This window comes from Tyto alba, unplaced genomic scaffold (assembly GCF_018691265.1).
Source record: "Tyto alba isolate M040663 unplaced genomic scaffold, T.alba_DEE_v4.0 Super-Scaffold_16, whole genome shotgun sequence".
Lineage (NCBI taxonomy): Eukaryota > Metazoa > Chordata > Aves > Strigiformes > Tytonidae > Tyto > Tyto alba.
Window position 1 is genome coordinate 17,391,893 of NW_024881278.1, and position 19,822 is coordinate 17,411,714.

The 19,822-nt window shown below is 34.8% G+C and overlaps 1 protein-coding gene across 1 annotated transcript in view; it reads left to right on the forward strand.

Annotated features, from left to right (window-relative positions):
* Positions 1-19,822, forward strand: part of GPATCH2 (G-patch domain containing 2) — a 127,711-nt gene that overhangs the window by 68,170 nt on the left and 39,719 nt on the right. The gene's annotated exons all lie outside the window — the stretch shown is intronic.

Consider the following 19,822-nt stretch of genomic DNA (forward strand, 5'->3'; position numbering starts at 1 on the left):
CTGTTTTTTGTGGTTTTTTTCTCCAGTTTTGCATTCTTAGCTTTTTGCTACTTAGTATCTTTATCAGATTTCTGTGGAATGCCACTAGGAGTATGTCTATTGGAAGAACGTTCCCCATATGCAATTATTTTTAAATCATCTTTAAAAGATCGCGGCAGGTGATCAGCTGTGATTTTAATCCATTATATATACACTAGGTGGTGTATTGATTTTTGACTAATGATAACTTTTAATAGACCTGTCATGCAGTATCAAGTCAGATTCTTCAGTGAATTCTTTAGGCTTAGATATACTTCATAACCTCAATATGATGCAGCAAGTGTATTCACCTTAAAACAGTTGCGTTATCTTGGTTGATGAGACTTAACACTACAAGCATGCTGAGAGGATCACTGCCACATACTCCGTTTATCATGGAAGAGATGGTGTCTTGCACCAAAACCAAACAATAAACCTTACTTGTTTTTCATTAATACCATTCAGTAGCTAGTAATGCTTCTTTGTGATGGTGTGTTTTAGTTTACATAATTAACACCTAGATGAATTTGTAGTGAGATAAAGAATAGTTTTATTTTTAGCAAAGAGATGTGTATGTGTTCTGTGAGGAGACTTTTGAGTAGAGAAAACAAACAAATGATCAATTTTATTTATTTCTCAACTTTACTGAATAGATGCAGGCAACTGATATGTCCTGATAGAAGAATTCTCAGTTACTATTTCCATGGATGAACTCTTGGTCCTTCCTGTGCAGTCATCGCTGACAATTGCTTAGTCTTAGTTTTCCTGAAAAAGTATCCTTTCTTCAGTTCCTGAACTATAGCCTATATTCACTCCACTGCATAACTGTATGTTTATGGAAGGTGTTCTTTGACACCAGTTCTTAAATGTCTCATTTGTTTTTTGAATATTGGAAAGGAAGATGTTTTCACAGCTTTTAGTGGTTGGGTAGTTACTGATTATTATCAAGAAATGTTTAAAATTAAGGGATTATTTTTCAGAAAAGTTGGCTTTTACTCTTTTGATCTTAAGAATTTCCTCATATGACTGCTGACATTTTGGTCTACTTCTAGGATTGTATGTTCCAGTTTTCAACTGGAATACCTTTTCACTATTAATCATTTTTCTGTTCATAAGAGATGTGGCATACTGTACTTCTAAATACATACATTCAGAAAAAGGAATCTTCCTTTTTAAAACAGACATCAAGACATATGTACACACTTTGTGCACAAGCATTTTAATTTCTTCTTTTCTTTACAGATAGCTGAAGTAACATACTAGTATGTGAAACAATAAAATTCTCAGTACATGAGATCATTGTTAAATTCACAAGTCTTTATCAAGGCCATATCTTGTGGAGGATAGAAATCCAAAATAAAATATTAGAAAAACATTGGGAGACTCTTCAGAAACGTTGTGCTTTAATTTATAATGAATAATCTATACATACTGTATAAACCATATAAAGAATCGAGCAATCATGTCTTTCAGTGTTATCTATTGCCATCATTCCCCATGCATTGAGGCTCTCACTATAGCTATTACTATAAAACGTTCCCTAAGTACATAAAGGCTCTAATCGTTAAGATTTTTATTACCAGCCACACATACAGAGCTGCAAATTGCCTTGTTTCAGATTTATTATGTATTACTCTAGAAATTCTATAAAGATCAAAAGAACTGATTACAATGTTGACCTTTGCATTAACTCATCTGAATTTAAATTCAAGTGTTTGATTTGGGAAAATAAGTCCATTTATCATAGGTCTGCTACTGAGGGGATTGTGCAGCCCTGATTGGGAGTGCTGAGACCAAATTTATTTATTGAGCATGGGCTTGAAAATTGTTTGTAGGACAAGAAGAACAAAAGTTTGACCTGCCATTGTGTTGCACCCAGGGAACAGTGTGGCAGCTGCCCTTTTCAAGTGTCTAGCAGTCTGTTCTTGCTGAAGAGCCAAAAGATATTTATAGTTTAAGTATATATAACTGCATTGAAAATGAAAGCCAATGAGCCTTTTCTCACCGTGAGATAATTAACTGTTAAATACAAATGTTACAGTCTAGCAATATGGAAGATGACATGCAGTATTCTGGATCTTAATATTTCTTTTTTCAAGTCTATTTGAAGTTTACTGTCCTGGAAACATAAATATTTATGAGTGCACATTTTAGAAATGGCTCCTCAGCTAGTAGAAGGATGGTAGCTTTATCAATTAATTAATTAATTGTAGCTCATTTAATGTGCATATTTATAGCAGCTGAAAGGCTAGTCCCTCCAGAAAAGTAAATAAGTGTAAAAGAAATTGGAACTAATAGAGCTGGAAGTAATGGATCTGTACAGATTCTTTGGAGTAGAGTTCTCTTTCTTGTGAAATGCTAAAGGTGGGAGTTTTGTCAAATAAGTGCAATGTACATTTTAAAATGTCAGAATTGGAAGTTTTGTGGGCTTAGTCAGAGATGGCCATGTGTGAGACACATAATTTGCTACTTAAAGATATTTCCCCTTTGCTTTGGAATAAATATATTTAGTGTAAGCTTAATGTAATTAAATTCAGATAAAATGCAAGTCCTCATCTGTTTGTCAGGTAGTGATATCAGGTCTACAGATAGTAGTGCCATGGTGCACAAAGCTGTATTGTGTTTTACATGCCTGCATTCTTACTCTTAGGTTGGTAAACGCAGGAATGCTACAGTAATGATGCACCCAGTACATTTGTTAATGTTTTGCTTGAGTTTTAATTTCCTGTTAAGGTAAATGTGTATTATACTGAATTATTTTATCAGAAAATGCATTGGTTGAAATTTTGGTATATTTGGAATGTGTTGATGTCACACTATATCCCCAAATGATTCAATTAAAAGGAGAGAAGCAGAGATGAAATACCATATCTGATAGGAAAAGAAGCTTGTCTTGACACATAGATTGCAAGATTTTGGACTAAAATACTTCCAGACAGCCAGCAGGAAGGGCAAGTTTCAGAAAGTAAAGATTTGCTCCACCCCTAAAGAAATATATCCAGATATGTTTAAGACACCTAACAGTTTGATTTGGGAGCTTACTGTTCAATGGAGACATTTTTATTAACATATCTATGTCATATGGGTGACAAATTAGTGGGAATGCATTTTTTTGTGTAAGAAAAATCCATCTTTTAAGATGTGTATATCATACATTAAGTAAAAATTATATTGTCTTTTAGGGTTCCTAGGGCTTTCCATTTTCAAACATTTCAAAGATTACCCATCCTATCTTTCTGCTACTGTGTGGCATCTTTAAAATTTCATGTTTTGAACTCTAGATTTTCACTTCTATGAGCTGAATTTGAGTGATGATTCAGTAATAGATGAGGACTGTTTTAACATATGCAGAGGGTGGTTAAGTACATCCTGTTCTAATCAGCCTGAAGTTTTACGGGTTCTGAAGTCAGCAAACTTTCAAAACAGTTGTGAGGGATATTGTTTCATCTCTGCTGTTTATTCTCTTTTTGGTTATCTAGTGAGAATTTAAGTGCTCCATTAAAATGAATGGCTGCAGCTGTGGGGGACTTAGTGGGGTTTTTATTTGGTTTTGTTGGGTCTTTTTAGTCTACCACACACTTCGTTATCTGCTTCATTGTCTGCTGGCTTGTTTTTGCTGTGTGAAAAAATGTATTCCAAAGTTGGATGGAACGAGCTCCGTTTTATTAGGGCTAAGATTTTTCACCTCAAAAGCTGTTAGTCATTTACTTAATGAGGACTCCTGAGGAACTGTGAAAACTGAAACTTTTAGGAACTGCTTTTCCAGAATTGGTATCAAACTGAGCGGCAATGAGGAACTAACACCAACCCTAAGTCTGCAGTTTCTTTACTGAGGTCCCATACTTGCAATATTTTACCTAGTTTCAGCAGTAGTAATTTTGAAACCCTGCCACAGATCTCTTACAGTATTGTACCTGGTTTATAAAATGTCTTTTAACAGAAACCAAAAGCATAGATAGCCTTTTGTGAGGATACAAAAAAGGGTGATTACTTCTGTGTGGATCAGAATCCTAAAGCACTTTGGGAAGAAAGTATTATTCATACAAAGAAGACTAATATCTATGATTTTGGCATGAAGGCATTCACTGATTTAGTCTGTCATAAGGTGGAAGGAGAGCAGGTGCTGAAATGTTTAGATTTTACAAGTAGCTCATTTATTTAAACTGCAGTAATTTCCAAGCATAATATCTTTTGAAAAACTGTTAATACAGATATACTTACAGAATCAAAACAAAATCCCTTGATCCTCCCCCCTTTTTCCCCTACCTAGGTCTTGTAAATTTTAAAATGTTAAGCCTGGTGGTGTGATGAATAAAACATACTCCAGTTACCTAAGGATGACCTGGAAGCATGTCATATCTCTGTTTTCAGGTGCTGAGGATTTTACCCCTGCTATTCTCTGTTCATATGTTTACCATGTGACTTCTTAAACCTTGGAGATAATATTCACCTTAAATATTTGTGCAATTTGTGCCACTTAAAAATATTTAGGTTTAACAAAATGCAATGTTACATAATTCTCGAATCAATCCAGAGCACTGTGTTGTGGTGTTTGTTTATGTTGCCTTTCAGTAGAAATGTGTTTGCACATGGTAAACTAAGATCTTATCTAAAGATGAAGTCTATTCAAAGAAGTCAAGGGACATGGAAAAGTCCCACAATAGGAAAAACAAATCATTCATCAGGGTGAAATGGTACTATAAAGGTAAATCATACAAAATTATAGGAAATAGCTGCAGAAACTTTAAACTAAGATACAAATGGAACATATACTCTTGTTGATTTTAGCCACAAAATCTGCCTTAAGTAGTTTGATATGAAAATTTCTGGAACTGATAGGCTTTCACTTTGAATTAGTGATAACTGTAATTCTTTCCACGTATCTCATGGTATAACTGAGTAGGACTTTGGTTAGAGCAGTAGCTTCCAAAGCTCATCTCACAGGTCTGCAAGTAAAAGCAGGAAATAAAAATGAATTCCTGTACTGGACTAAAGTCAAGATATTTCTGAAAAGTTTTCATAGGAATAGCAATTTACTCACTGTTTTTACCCTAACATCGAAGATTCAGATAAACTATTTAGCTGTGGAAGGAGTTGAGATAAATATTTTTAATGATTAGGTGAATATGAAATTTTCAAGTTTTAGGACACTATATTGTTGGAACCTGGTTTAGTTAGGGTTAAGGATGAACTAGGCAAAACTGGAGTAGGGCAGGTATGCCTGCATCACTCAATTTCAGAGTTGCAAAGACTTTTTTCTTTTCTAAAGATGGTCGTGTCTGTTGCTTTTCCAAGAAGGTATCCTGAACCATGTAACTAGTACTGTTTTCCCCACTACCACCTTGAGGAATGGGCATTCCCTCAGTATATACCATCTTTTGATCCAGTATTGAACAGATGACCTCTGATTTAAAAGTAAGCTGAATCATTCCTTTTAAATATAAACTCCTTTGATAACGTTCCAGAATTTTCTATAAGTTTTCTTTTTTCAGTTCATTATTTTCCTCAGCACATGCCTATATGCAGGAAGACTTGAAAATGTTCCCAAATATTTCATGGCACTTATGACAACTTTTCAGTGAGCATCTATTTCTTGCCAACAGTATTCTTCCTAATTAATATATCAGTATATATTCATGATTTTTAAAATATTTTTTAAATCCTCAAAATGTATTTTGTTTTGTGCTATTTTGTTTTAAATATCTGTGGGTCATAATGCCAAATTCAAATGGCTGTTTATTTTTCTTCTTGGCCACCTGCACAATTTAGCACTATGGAAGGTATGATATATACAACAGTGCTTTCTGACAACACATAAAATTTCTTGAATGCTGCCATCCAATGCAATTTCTTAAGAAATTCAACCAAAGTTACAGATGTGCCTGTTTATACTTTTCTGTTTATTATGGTTTTACTTTACTGTTTATTTTCTGTAACTCTTCTTAAACTCAGTTTCCAGTAAACTTTGTGGAATGCAATATTTAACCTGTTGGTGTCCAGTTAATAACAAAATAGATGAGCTTTTTCTTGACCAGCATTTTTCATTTTTATAGGCAAAATTGGAGCGTCTTGTCAACAGTTGGGAGCCTACCATGCTTTCTAGTGTTAAGCTTGTCTGCAAACCAAACCAGGCCTAATGTGCTGAGTGCCCTCAATTCAGCCTCCATTCTAGACTTTGTAAAGTCTTTAGATATTTGATAGGAAATGGAATAGCCCATCAGCATAGTATTGTTCAGTAGCTAGAGAAAAGATACCAGTCCTGAAACTTGCAGTTAGTAAGCAAACATCACAGGTATGCATTGGCAGCAAATGCAAACTTAACTCACTTTATAAACTATGCCCAGGATTGTACCACAACCAACTTGAATGACATTTGGTGGTATTTACTCAACCATCTTGGGAATGGGAGAGAAGATGCATCAGGTTATATTAACCTGATGTCTTTGAACCTTGAACAAAGCAGAGAGATTCAAAGAATTCCCCAAGCATCATTTTTTTAAAGGGGTAGTCACTATTATCTTTCAACAGCCTCTTACTTCTTATCTTACCATAGATTTCTGTGAAGGTGTGCTTTCCAAATACTCTTTCTTATGGTAATCTTTACACACAGTACCTTCTGCTTTCATTCTGGCTTATTTTCCTCTTCCTTCTTTCCCAAACTAAAGTCAAATATGTATTCCAGCATCCCATAGGAGAATGCTTACTTTTTGTACTGGTAGTAAAAATACTTCCCTCGACTGAAAGTGAAGTTTCTGTCTTGGAGACCATCAGATTGTACCACAAATAGTCTCTGAAAACTTCTGGACATATAAAAATTTTTAGTACCAAGGCTGTCACTAATAAATAAGCTGGACATGATTTATTTCCATGTCAGTATGCTCCTCATTCCATCTTCTTGTCTTGGACATTGTCTCGGTGAATCATATGCTCTTATACAAATTGTAAGTTTTCAGGACAATTTGTCTTTATTAGTAACCAAATTAGGTCTAGGTGTTTCCAGAATAACATACCCATATAAATGCAAAATGTTGGTATTTGATTCAAGATCTTCTCTGTGACAAAGACCCTCTCTTTGGCTTCGCCTGAATTTTTTTCCTACCTTCCTAACAGGGAAAATAACTTCCTCACTCCCCAAGGGCAATTTAGAATTCCCTTGGAATTTTGCAAGGAGTTGCTGATAGCCACAGGCCATAATTCTATGATATATGGTGTCTACCCTAAGGTAGGTGGAAAGTCAGTCTTCTCCAGGACCTGGCAAAATGGCCTTTACAGATTTGTGTCTGAAAAATAGTTGCTCTCTGTGCCCTGCAACACATTAAACACTTGCAACAGAGAGAAAAATGTTCTTTACTTGATCCCATGTGTAGTTAGGACCCAACAAACCAGTTACTCCTCTTGTCTTTATTTCTACTTTGTAAGTGGAGGATATGCTTTGGGTAACCAAAAGTTGCCTGTACATCGTTTTATCAGGAATTTCAGGAGCCCAAGTCAACTTATGTGTTGCATAGGGATCAAAACCTATTCTTATGGATCTGGCCAGAGAAGTAAAATCTGCCACCAGAGACATTAACGGAAAGTGAACTGTCTTTCCCCCATGTTAATCCCAGGAACAGAAGAGCCTGTACATGAGAACAGTGCCCTTATTTCTGTCTCACAACAGAGGCAGCCAGACACATTTCCCTACCCTCAGTCATGCACACACTTGTCTAGCCAATAGTTAAACTCTGTTTCCTGTACATAGTTTTAAATTTTAAAAGAGCAAAAGTTTTTCACATGCTAAACACAACTTTCTGGCAGAAACACTGTCTGTAAAAGCAAGATTTACTTGACAGCATAATTCCAGAAACTTCCACTGTTTTAACAAAACAGCATAAAACTACCAAAGAAATATGTTGAGTGCCACAAAAAACATAGGACAAAACATAGTAATGATATTTCATCTTTCTGGAGGAGTGGATAGCAGATACAAGCAGCATTCTGCTCCTAGAGCACAGGCTTCGCCTTCCTTTATGAATTATCATTTTGGAATAGCTATCATTTTAATGCATTACAAGTTTAGATTACTGTAAGGAACTATGGGCTCTCTTTTAAGAGTGTACTGTGATGTTTTCCATTATGTAGGTCTTGATAATATACAAAGAGAACCTTGGAGCACTCTTACTGTTAAGGAGGGATTTGAGAGTAAGATAATACCGGTTAGTCTTCAAATCAAATTTAATGGTGACTTTGCACAATCCATTCATGAGCTTTTGGTAGGATACGTCTTTGGTATCTGCATTATATTAGACATTTTGAAATGCATTGCTACCTTATCCAAGTGTTGATATCACAGTGTAGGACTGCTATTAAGCCTAACAACCTTGACAGTTTCTTTTAAAATGTATGAGCAGAATTCCCGCTTTTGATTATTTTTTTTTCCTATTAGAACCTACTTGTTTCCATTTCTTCCATAATAGAAGTTATGAATTATTTACATTTGATATTTGAAGACAAGATGATGGAAAAGCTAAGAAAAATTATATTTCTTGTAATATATTTGAAGACTTACTTTATTTCTACATGATTTTGCTTAGGCAGAAAAATAAAAAAGATATCTTAAGCCTGAATTTAACTTGACCTTAAAAGTGTCCAATGAAAAGTTGATTTCTGAGCTTCCTGCTTGCTTCTTCTGTTCGTCTCTACTGGCATTTACAATTTTAAACAATGGTTATAGTTACACATTAGAAGTTCAGATGGCAGAGAAAGTGTCAAATACAGAATTCTTTCTAAAATCTACCAGTCATTTAAGCTCACAGGGTAAAATATTTATATACAGGCAAGCTCAAAATAATGAAAAGTGTCATCCATGTACAATACTGCCAAAAGTGAAACTGGCCAAGTTTGTACCTGAAGCTGCCCTAAAGCCTTTTTCCTGTTGTTTCACCAGTGGTGTGGGCCCTTCTGGTAGGAATTTCACTTGAAATGAAGATAAAATGTTTTGTGGGCACTAATTATTTGTTATCTAACCTCAGGGGCAGAAGGTTATACTTTTATTTTAGCAGTTCAAATATGTAAATTTCATAGGGTCTGTTACTGACCAAACTATATAAATTTTGAAAGGTATTTATTTCAAATCTTACCAAAGTGTAACCTTTAAAACCAAAATTTTCTTATACCTGAATTATTTTCTTCTTGTGGGAAATTCTTAGGTAGGCTGCTATTAGCATTCTCTTGTGCCCAGCCTTCCTATTGTCTCATTCTCCTGAAAATAGTTTAGGTACTGTCTGGTTTTTGTTGTCTAGGCTGTAATATAGCTCATAGGGTGCCCCTTTTAAAAATGTAAGATAGCAAGGTTTTCATGCAAATGAAACTTGACTGGCACAAGACTTTAAGACTCTGAGAACTGTAGGTGCCATGATAGGAAACCATTCTGCGGCTGAGAGGGAGTGGAGAGTTATCCTAGCAGATCAGTTCTGCCCACCCCTGTCTGGGGTTGCAAATCCTAATTGCTTTCCTAGTCACTGGATGTGGAGTAATATGGAAAAGATGGGACAGAAAGAATGTGACCTCCCTGTAGTTCAGTCTGCTACAAGCCTTTTTTCAGTGAGATAAGACTGTTGGCTTCAGTGCAATGCAGGCAATGGGGCATTGTGTTTAATTGCAGTGGCTAGCCATTTGTTTTTCATTTAGTTAGAATTTATTAGACTAAAATCCTTTTCTCTTTTGAAAATAAAAAGACATTACTTGAAATATGCGTTCTAGTCATAATATTTTTCATCTGTTTTCTGATAATAGTCAAAATCCAACATTAATGTGTCTAAATATGTTCATGCCTATATAGATTAATGGAACTGATGTCAGCATGTTTAAAATGAGTTTTAATGTTTAAGTAAAATGGAAAGATTTTAAGACAAATTATTTGGCTTGAAACTCCCATTTATATGGTGTATGTTTCAAGCTAATAATCAGGGCTTACTGTGGGTCAGCATGTCATATCCCAGTGGTGTCTAGTGAGATGGGGGGTTATCTTACGTGTCAGCTAGATAACCCTGTGAACAGTTTAGAGCAGCAGAGATAATGGGAGTGAATTCTGAAATGAGGTAGAACTCTGAAATGGGGCAAAATTCGGAACAGGGGATGGCACTATCACAGAGTACAGTGTCATATGTGAACAACGTACTGCTGCTTATGAAGGCAATCACCTTTTGGCATCAGTAGTCACCTATGTTTGACAATAATCCTTCCTGATAGGGTGCAATTAAAATGTGGGAGAATGGCAAATCAGGTACATATTCTTATAGAAAAGAAAGCTGAAGTAAAATAATTACTTCCTTGCTACTGGTGCTTTTTTTTTTTTTTTAATCTAATAATTTTTTAAATTATTTGAATAGATATTGCGTGATAATCTAATAAATAATTTTTGCCATGTTTTGGATAGTTTTTACTCTTCAGTCCAAATTGTGCTGCCCACAATTACTGTGTTTAAAAAAAAATAGTTATGGTCTAGTCTCCTTTTTGTCTTAATAAAATATAATTTTTATGTACTTTGAGGAAATTGTAGATCAACTTTGTGGCAATAGATTCACTTTCATATATCAGTCTTTTCATTTTTTATTATTTTGTATTTTACTATTTTTAATTTTATAAATAAGGAAAACACCAAATTTGTTTCACATTTATGAAAAGAACAATTATGTAGCCTCTGGCTTCCTGCTTTCTCAGATGACACAACAGGCTTTCTAACTGTGCATCTGAATCAAACCACTGATATCATAGCTGAAATAACTCAGTCTTCATACAGAATATATAACATATAAACAAATTACAAACTGCTTGAGTTTCAGGTTTCTTTCCACCTCTATAGCTAGCACTATATCCTACTAAATTCCATTATCAACTTTTGGAAAATGAACTTTTGTATGTATATATTTACAATATATATTTTGACAAATCTTAGGAGTGCCACTATTAAAGATATTTTTTCCCACTGTCAGTTGTATCACTCATCTTGTGTTTGCCTTTTGTTTTTAGCCATGGCATAAGTGAATTATTTAGCACTGATGAGCACATTCTTTCTGTTAGTATTTCTTCACACACTTGATAACCACAGTTGTAACTCATAGCAAAAGCTTAGTGACTTCTGTAGCCTTTGGTCAGCCAGTAGAGGCCACTCATAGCTTGCTGCTGAAGCTGGGCAGTGATTTGCAAATGGGGGTTTTGTTGTGTGCATGATTTTTTAAATCCATTCTGAGCAAGCTTATGCTGCCATGAACTGTCATAGTATGACTTGTATCTGCAAAGAGTTTTGTTATGAGTAATTCTGCTTATATATGTAAATACATTTAATATTGACATTTTTCTGTTTCCTATAATAAGTCCCGTGGCAGTAGGAATAAAAATCACCTTTAGTAGTATACTTCAAGCAGTCTTAAAGCAAATGCTTTTATGAAATCCTTTCTTGTTAGTACAAACTTTACTTTCATTGTATTACATTGCTTTAATGAAATAAGGTAAAACTATTACAGATTACTTCAGGGGAGAAAGGAAGAGCTTGTTTGTATATTTGTCTTGTTTTTCCCAAATGAGCAACTAAGCTGCAGAAAACAACTTACCAAAGGTCAAAACAGCAAGCCTGCAGCATAACAAGGAATTGAACCTGCATCTCCCAGGTCAAGGCTAGTATCCTAATCACTGCTCTGCTCCTTTCTCCTGTCTGTATCTCTGTGTGGGTAACTTTACTTATTGATGATCATTTTACAAGTAAAAATATTATTTCAACATTTTAGATCATTCTTAACTAAAAAGGATAAAGTCCCAGCACTACTGAAATCAAAATCCTGTTGACTTAGTGAACCTAAGATTTCACCCTAGAGTAAGTTTTGTATCTCAACAGACAGGTAACATATCATAATCAATATTTTTTTATATATATGCAGCATATTAATGCAGCATTTAATTAGTAGATCTTTGTATTTAAGGGAAATTTTGTTTATTAAATATTAGCTATTTAGAGTAATGAAGTAGCACAATTTTGAACCATTGTATTAGATATGGCAACAAAACAATTCAGGCAGCTGTCCTGAAGATTTTTCATTTCCTAGTATAAACAGTTGAAACAGTGGTGCTGCATGGTGTGCTTATGCAGTCCTGAGAATCTTACATTTGCCTTTTAGCAAGGAGTTAGTTTAATTTAAAAACAAACAAAAAAATTCTGGTTTATATTTTCGTCTTGAGACTTATAAATCAGTCCATTTTTTGCAATGCTATGAGCTGCTGTTGGAACAATGTTGCCACATAGTACTATTTCATATTAAATATTAGAACTCTCAAAAGAAACTTTCCTACTGACTTCCTTGCAGATAGGGCACTTGCACTTTTTCACTTTACCTTATGCTTTCTCCATAGATGAAATAATTTTTTGACACTGTACACTAGTACTTGTTTTCTCTGCTTTAACAGTTCCTCCAGTGTTACTGTGTCACATACCTAAAGGCAGCATGTATGCAATAATGTGTATCATTACAGTACATAATTACACTTATTCTGTCACCTATTCTGTAGTATACAAGAGCTTGCCTCTTTGACAAAGAATTAGGACAAAACATGGTCTGTGCTATTTTCTGCTAGTGTTACCATTTAAAAGAAACAAACAAAAAACCTTACACCCAGGCCAGTCTCTTTTCAAAAGTTTTTTTTTGTTTTAAATTTATAATTATTTAATTTCAAATTCAGGTTTTGTCTTAAAAGCAGCAGAGGAAAAACTGCGTAATAGCAAAGATTTGCAAAGAAATTTCATTTTGCTGTTATACATGAGATTTAAATTTTCCATCTTTCTCTGCAGGAGCTGTGTTCTGTAGTGGACTTTTCTTTTAATCTCCAATATCACAGTTTTTCTTTTCTGTCTACTAATCGTTCAGTTGATAAACGTATGTGAAGAGATAGAGGTATTTTGATCAATTGTGTGAAAATAAATGTTGAGAAAACTCTTAACAGTGTGTGAAATCACTAGAGAGATTGTGGAGCTTGAGTATATTCTTTAACTCCAAGAAACTTACTGATTCTCATTTCATCTAGGGTATGTAGCTCTCTCGTTTCTTCTTTTTTTTTTTTTTTATTAAGAAAAAATAGTAAAACATGTACAAGGAGATGCGTGTTTGCTTTAGAATGAAAGCCCATGTCTTTTGACCTAATTTTCTTGAGGTTTTTCTCCTTCCATGCCACTTGCATATATTTTGCAAGCAGAATGGCAATGTTTCACTGATTTTTGCAACACTGTAGTTAGTAAGAGGTCAATTTTAAAGAATTATAACAAGAATAGCAAGAAACTGGCATAGAACTATTCTGCCAATGAACCATGTCTTCATTAAGACTTTGTAGAATTTGACTGAATATCACTTAAAGGTCATCTGTACATTAAAGAGATGCTTCTCTGGAATGGTCAGTTTGGGCCCTTCAGCAAGAGTGTGCTTGGAGAGGGTATAAAAACGTAACACTAATGTCAAGCTAGGGTTATGGCAATGATTCAGTAATGTATGCTGTGAAAACTATTTTTGTTTTCTTAGTTTTCTATATTGCTCCAAGTCAAAGAATTAGTATCTATATTTTTTTCTAAAGATATATTTTAAATCCAGAGCTTTGTTTAGTGTAGGTGCTTTCCAGTGCTTCTAGTGAAGAAGGGATATAAGTGATAATTGATGCTGAAAATAATATTTGCTCTTAATCAGTGCAATAAAATGTAAAGAATAGATTTTTCTCTATTTTTTCCCTTGATATAGTTTGATTTCATTTGCTATAAACTGACAATTACAGATCTGTGAATTACGGAAGGGCCACTGTGGTGCTGTAATTTCCACTGCACAATCTTGTTGTCCGGGATTTGATTTTAGTTGCATTTTGTTTTGGGCAGCAACTTGTTTTGCAGAAACTTCTGCCTGAGAAAACTGGATTTGCTACTGAACATTTCAAATTATATTCATCAATATAGTGTTTTTGGGGAAAGATATGATAATTATGTGAAAAAGTATCTTGTCTTCTTCTGGAATTTAAAGGATTTTATTAATATAATTAATTTTTACGTGTGTTAATCTATAGTTGATCATAGCAGTTAATTTATAGTGTGGAAAAAGGGACCCATTTCATCTAGAAAAGTGGTTAACTCATTGTGAACTCATTGTTCAGCAAAATTTTTCTGAAATTCTACTGGTTTTGTATACTATGAATGTGACACACAGTGAGAGCTGTTCAGTGTTCAAGTCAAATATTTCCGTAATTATTTATGTGGATTCTTTAAACACATCATAGACTCAATTAGATTGGAAAAGACCTGTAAGATTGAGTCCAGTCGTAAACCTAACACTGCCTAGTCCACCAAATCATACCAAGGAAGCAACATCCTATAAAGAATGAGCTCAGTAATGTCTTTTCACTGCACATGCTAGGGAGTGTTTGGCATAAAATCCGATTTAAAATACAAAAATATCACTTCTCAGTATTTAAAAATTACTTAAATTTTAATGAATTTATTTTTTTCAGTAATGGAAATCATATCTGAAGTACAATTATGAATAGGACATAGTCTGTATTTTTTCAAAGATGTATTTCCTAAGATAAACGTAAACTCTAAAGAGGAAGTATACTTCTTCACTTGTTTGTGTGATAACATGGGAAAAAATAAGGGAGAACAGATATGCTTGAGTATGCTTTTTAAGGCAGCTTATATTATTTTAATTATTAAGAAAATACTGTGTGTTGAACACACCTGTACTTGTGACCTCTGTATTATAGGTGTCTTTAAAAATAATTAATAATTTCCCATGGGCTATTTAGTAACTGAACATGAAAATATACTTCAGATGAGAAGTAAAGAGAATTGTTAAGCACATGGTAGAACCTTTTCTTTAAACTATGGCACATGTAAATTAAAATAGTGCTATAACATTTTATTAAAAGATGCATAAATTGATCCATTAAATTGATTCTTTTTCTTTAAGTAATGTTCTATATAGACTCCAGCCTTGGACACCTCTTACCCTGTTCATATAAACTAAAGAGGAGTGTTCAGACAGCCTGCAACTGTACTGGTGACGTTTTGCTCCCTCTCACTCAACGGTATGAGCAACCGGTCAAAAAAGGTGATTATCCCTCAGTATTCAACGTTGGTGTGGCCTCACCTTGATTCCTGCTTGCAGTTCTGGGCCCCATGATTTAAGAAGGATGTGATGGTCCTTGAATGCATCCAGAGGAGGGCAACCAAGCTGGTGACAGAGCTGGCAGGCGTGTCCTGTGGGGAGCGGCTGAGGACTTTGGGCTTGTTTCGTTTGGAGAGAAGGAGGCTGAGGGGCGACCTCATTCTGTCTGCAGCTTCCTGAGGAGGGGACGTGGAAAGGGACGTGTAGAGCTCTTCTCCCTGGGATCCAGTGATAGGGTGTGTGGGAATGGTTCAAAGCTGCACCAGCAGAGGTTTAGACTGGACGTTAGGAAGCATTTCTTTACCAAGAGGGTGGTCATACACAAGAACAAGCTTCTTAGAGAGGTGGTTGATGCCCCAAGCTTGTCAGGGTTTAAGAGGCATTTGGACAGTGCCCCTAATAACATGCTTTAACTTTTGATCAGCCTGGAATTGGTCAGGCAGTTGGGCTAGATGATCATTGTAGGTTCCTTCCAACTGAAATATTCTGTTCTATATTATTAGTTTTTAAAAATAACAGTTGCTGTGCTTGACAATATTTCTGCAGAGTGAAATCCTCTTTCTATATATCACTTTTGAAGTTTATCATATATAACATCTCAGGCAGCAGTATACAGTGTTGTTTATTTTGAGGCAAAACCCCATAGTCTTGAATACTTTTCCATGTTACTGTGTCCATCAGTAACATCAGGGCATAATTTATCAGGCAAAGCAATCTTTGCAAAACAGAAGGAGTACTTTTTTTCTGAGTTGAAGTACCTGTGTTTCAGGGACTCTCTGAAGAGTATACAGCCACCACCTTGCCATCTTATTCAAGCAACAGTAAAAGGACTTGTAGCCAGAAGAAATTAAGAGTTCCAAAGATTACCCTAAACTTTATTAATATTAAAACAGTTATATCAGCTGTAGATTACAGTATCTCTTGTGCAATGTGTTGCTGGAGAGACTTTGCACAGGAGGAAGGTGACAAGCAAGGATGTTCAAAGGTTTCCCTGATTTCCCTGTACACTCCCACTTATTTTGCTGCTTTATGCAACTAGCCAACAGTACAGATCGCAAGAGGGGTGGGCTGTGTGAAGACCCATGATATTTCTTTTGTACTTTTTGAAGGTCAATATTGTTCATCATCCTCTAGGACATCATTCCTAGTCATTTTCTACATCTATTAAGTATTTTTAAAGATGCTTTTCTTTATTAGAGGAAATAGAAATACTTCTACTTTGTATATTAATTAGTTACCTAAGTTCCAGTATGTGTGATTATGTTTGGTTATGGGATAGTGTGACTTCTAGTAATGCAGACTATTAAATATACTGCTAAAAAGCTTGAAAGAGGTTTTGGGGCATTTTCTAGGCATTTTAATGTCTCATAGGAAGTAACTTTTGAAGCCTGAATTCTGTTCATGTTGTGTATGAACTTTATGTTGTGTATGTAGTGTGCCATGGCATTTTATTACAAAAGTTTATCCATCAAAAGACTTGAAAAAATATTACTATATTTATGTTATTAGAAAAAGATCTGCTGCATTTTTTTCCTGTAAAGCATGTGACAAAAGTAGTCTACAGCACTTGTTGGACATTATCAAAATGTGCTTTTTCAGATTGCACTGAACTTGCCCATGGCTCAAGTGTCTGTAACAAAAAAAAAAAAAAGAGGAGGCACCCCCTCGCTCCCTTTTTTTGAAGGGAACAATAACATAAAGACAGCAGTCATAAGCAAGGAAAATTTGCTGAGAAGGAAGACAAGCCTGCTTCACTTCCAGTGTCTTTTCTCAGATGGCTCAGTCCTGATCACGTTGACCCCTGTGGCTAGGAACCACCAAGGACCATAGCCTTCAGTGCTAACTATACAGTATCAACTCTATCATATCATGTACTCACAGCTAATTTAGCATACAAGTGTTAAAAACTAGCACTTATATACACAAGAGGATGTTTAATAGTGTGGAAGAATTGACCATTACCAAGACGACTGATGTTAATGAATGAACTTAATTTAAAGTTTAAAACAGGCCTGATGTGTCAGCCTTCTGAACGTTCCCATCACAGCAGTTCTGATTTCCTCATACATGTGTGTGCACTCAGACATGCAATCTTGCATACATTCAATTGCAAAAAAAAAAAAAAAAAACAGCATCTTAGTTATACAAACCTTCAGTGCTGTTTGTTCTTAGTTACCCAGTGAAAAGCTAGTACTTACTTTATCCCCTGATTTCTTCTTGTGCACTGGGATTTCATCACCTAAACATTTTTTTTTTGCACGTATAAAGAATCTGAACAGCTGAGAGGATATTTGTTTTGATTTTTATGTCCTGCAATCTGCTGCCACTTTCTGGAGCAATTGGCACTCTCTTCTGTGGAGATTCATCAGATCTTTGGAGTGTATTTTTCTAATAATAAGTTAGCAGATGAAGATGGACAGTAGGTTTTGGTTTGGCTTTTTACTCCCTAGATAAACGTTACAAATAGGAATTAATTTGCATTAACATACTGTGAATCCTACAATAAACAGCTTTCAGTTTTAGGCAAAGATCTATACATATGCATTATGAGTTTAGTTTTATAAATATTCTGTGGCTGCCTGGTAACTGAAGCTATCTGGGGTGTGCAAGAGAAACCTGAGCAGTATACTTGGTGATTGGTTGTAACCGTATTCCAAGCAAGTTCATATTCTCATATAAATTAGTGGAAAAACATACTTCTGTGGTTTATATATTATTTTAAAACTGGAAATTTATCAAGTGATTTTTCTTGAAATTTCCATGCTTATTAAATTTCAGATTATGTATTTTGAGTAAGCTGGAAACCTAAACTTGTTTCCATAAGTATGGCTGCAAGTAAACAACCAATTTTAGTCCAGAAAATAGCTTTTTCTTCTGTCAACATGTTGTTTATTTTCTCCCTGAGATAAAAAGTTCAGTTTTCTGATATTTGTACCAAGATAAAGTCTGTAAACAAGATTAATATAGTGTGGAAAAGGTTGTCAGCAACCCTGGCAAAGGAAATAAGTTGCCTGTACACAGAACATACTGTAAACTGAATAAAAGTGTCAGGTCCACCATGAGATAATGTGATCATGAACCTCTAACAAAGCATGACATAGGCACAGTCGGCTTTTCTTATAGCCACAGTGTAGAAAATGGATTACTATATTCCAGGGATACCCACTGGAATAGCATGAAAACCTCATTTTGAGATTAATGCAGGATGTAACTCTCAAGAGCTGAGCTACATGTTTACCTGTAGTGTTAAAGTAACAGTTTAGTTATTAATCTTAAAGTTTTGAAATTACATATTAAATACTTCTTCATTTTTCTAGGCCTGTCTTTGTGAATTTACATTTCTCACTCTTCTTATTAGGTGAACTATGACATTGCAAAAGTAATGTTTGGTCACTGTTTTATTATTATCATGTGGCCATGTAAGGCATCAGTAAGTCTAGTAAAACAGTAAATTCCAAAAGTGCGTAAAGCAGTAGATGCCATGATTTCCTCTACTAGGGATCTGTATGTTTGCACAGATTTTTCTGTGGTAAGATACTACCAATTATTTTCAATCACCATCAGCCAAAAAAGTGACAACACTTTAGGGTTTCTCAGTTTGGCCATGAGTGACATCATTCTTTGGGTCAAAGAAACAGATTTTGGTCAAACACTTTAACTGCATGGAGCTTTCAATTTATTCACTGAGTGTTCTTTGAAAGTTTTCCAGACTTGGAGCTCCGACTGCCCTGGCTTTTTTCCATCATGACACCAGACGTATAGCAATATTTTTCTTGAAAAGTTAAGCACATTGCTCTTTTAATAAAAAGTAGGCTACTTTTATCTGTGAATCTTCTGCTTGTGTACTTCCAGCAAACCTGAGCCATATAAATGTATTATCATTGAGTTTTTGTGATCTCCTTTCAAAACTGGCAGAACATCTGACTTCATTTCTACCTCTGGTCATCTACAGACTGTAAAACTGTCACTAGGAATAGTTTTCTTTCTGCTCTGGTTCTTCAAGCATGAGTTTCATTGGGTGGTACATTGTTATTCTGCTTTTACCTATCTACATGTGCAGACAAATTAAGCATATTCTAAAAATAAAAATAAAACTGTTTGAATGCATTCTTGAGTAATACCACAAATCATCATCTGTAAAAGTCTGCCTGTGCTATCATGCATTCTTAAGTTTATTCTTAAATTGAACGTATTATGCATTTTTGGTTTCAGTGTGTATGTAAAGAATTAGACAAGGACTATAGTACAGTGTGGTAAAAATGATTCTCTCTTTGCTTTCTATCTCACATCAACTTGAATTTCCAAAGTTTTGTGTTGGGATACAAAAGTTGGGAGCATTTTTAAATAAATTTATTTCTGTATTATCCATAAATAATGATAGTATTTTGAAGATTATTTTCCAAACATCTAACCTTAATTTTTCGGAGCTAAAGTGCTTCATGGACTTTCCAAAGGTAACTTAGGCCCCTAACATCTGTAAAGGTCTAATGTCTAGCATCCAATCAGAATTGCACATAAAGGATTTTGGTAAATTTTGTATAGCAGTTTGTGCACGTGGCCTTTACTTAAAAATTGAAGATACTGCTAATTATATTTACTGTATCTAGTGTACTGTCTCTTATATTTAATATCTGTGA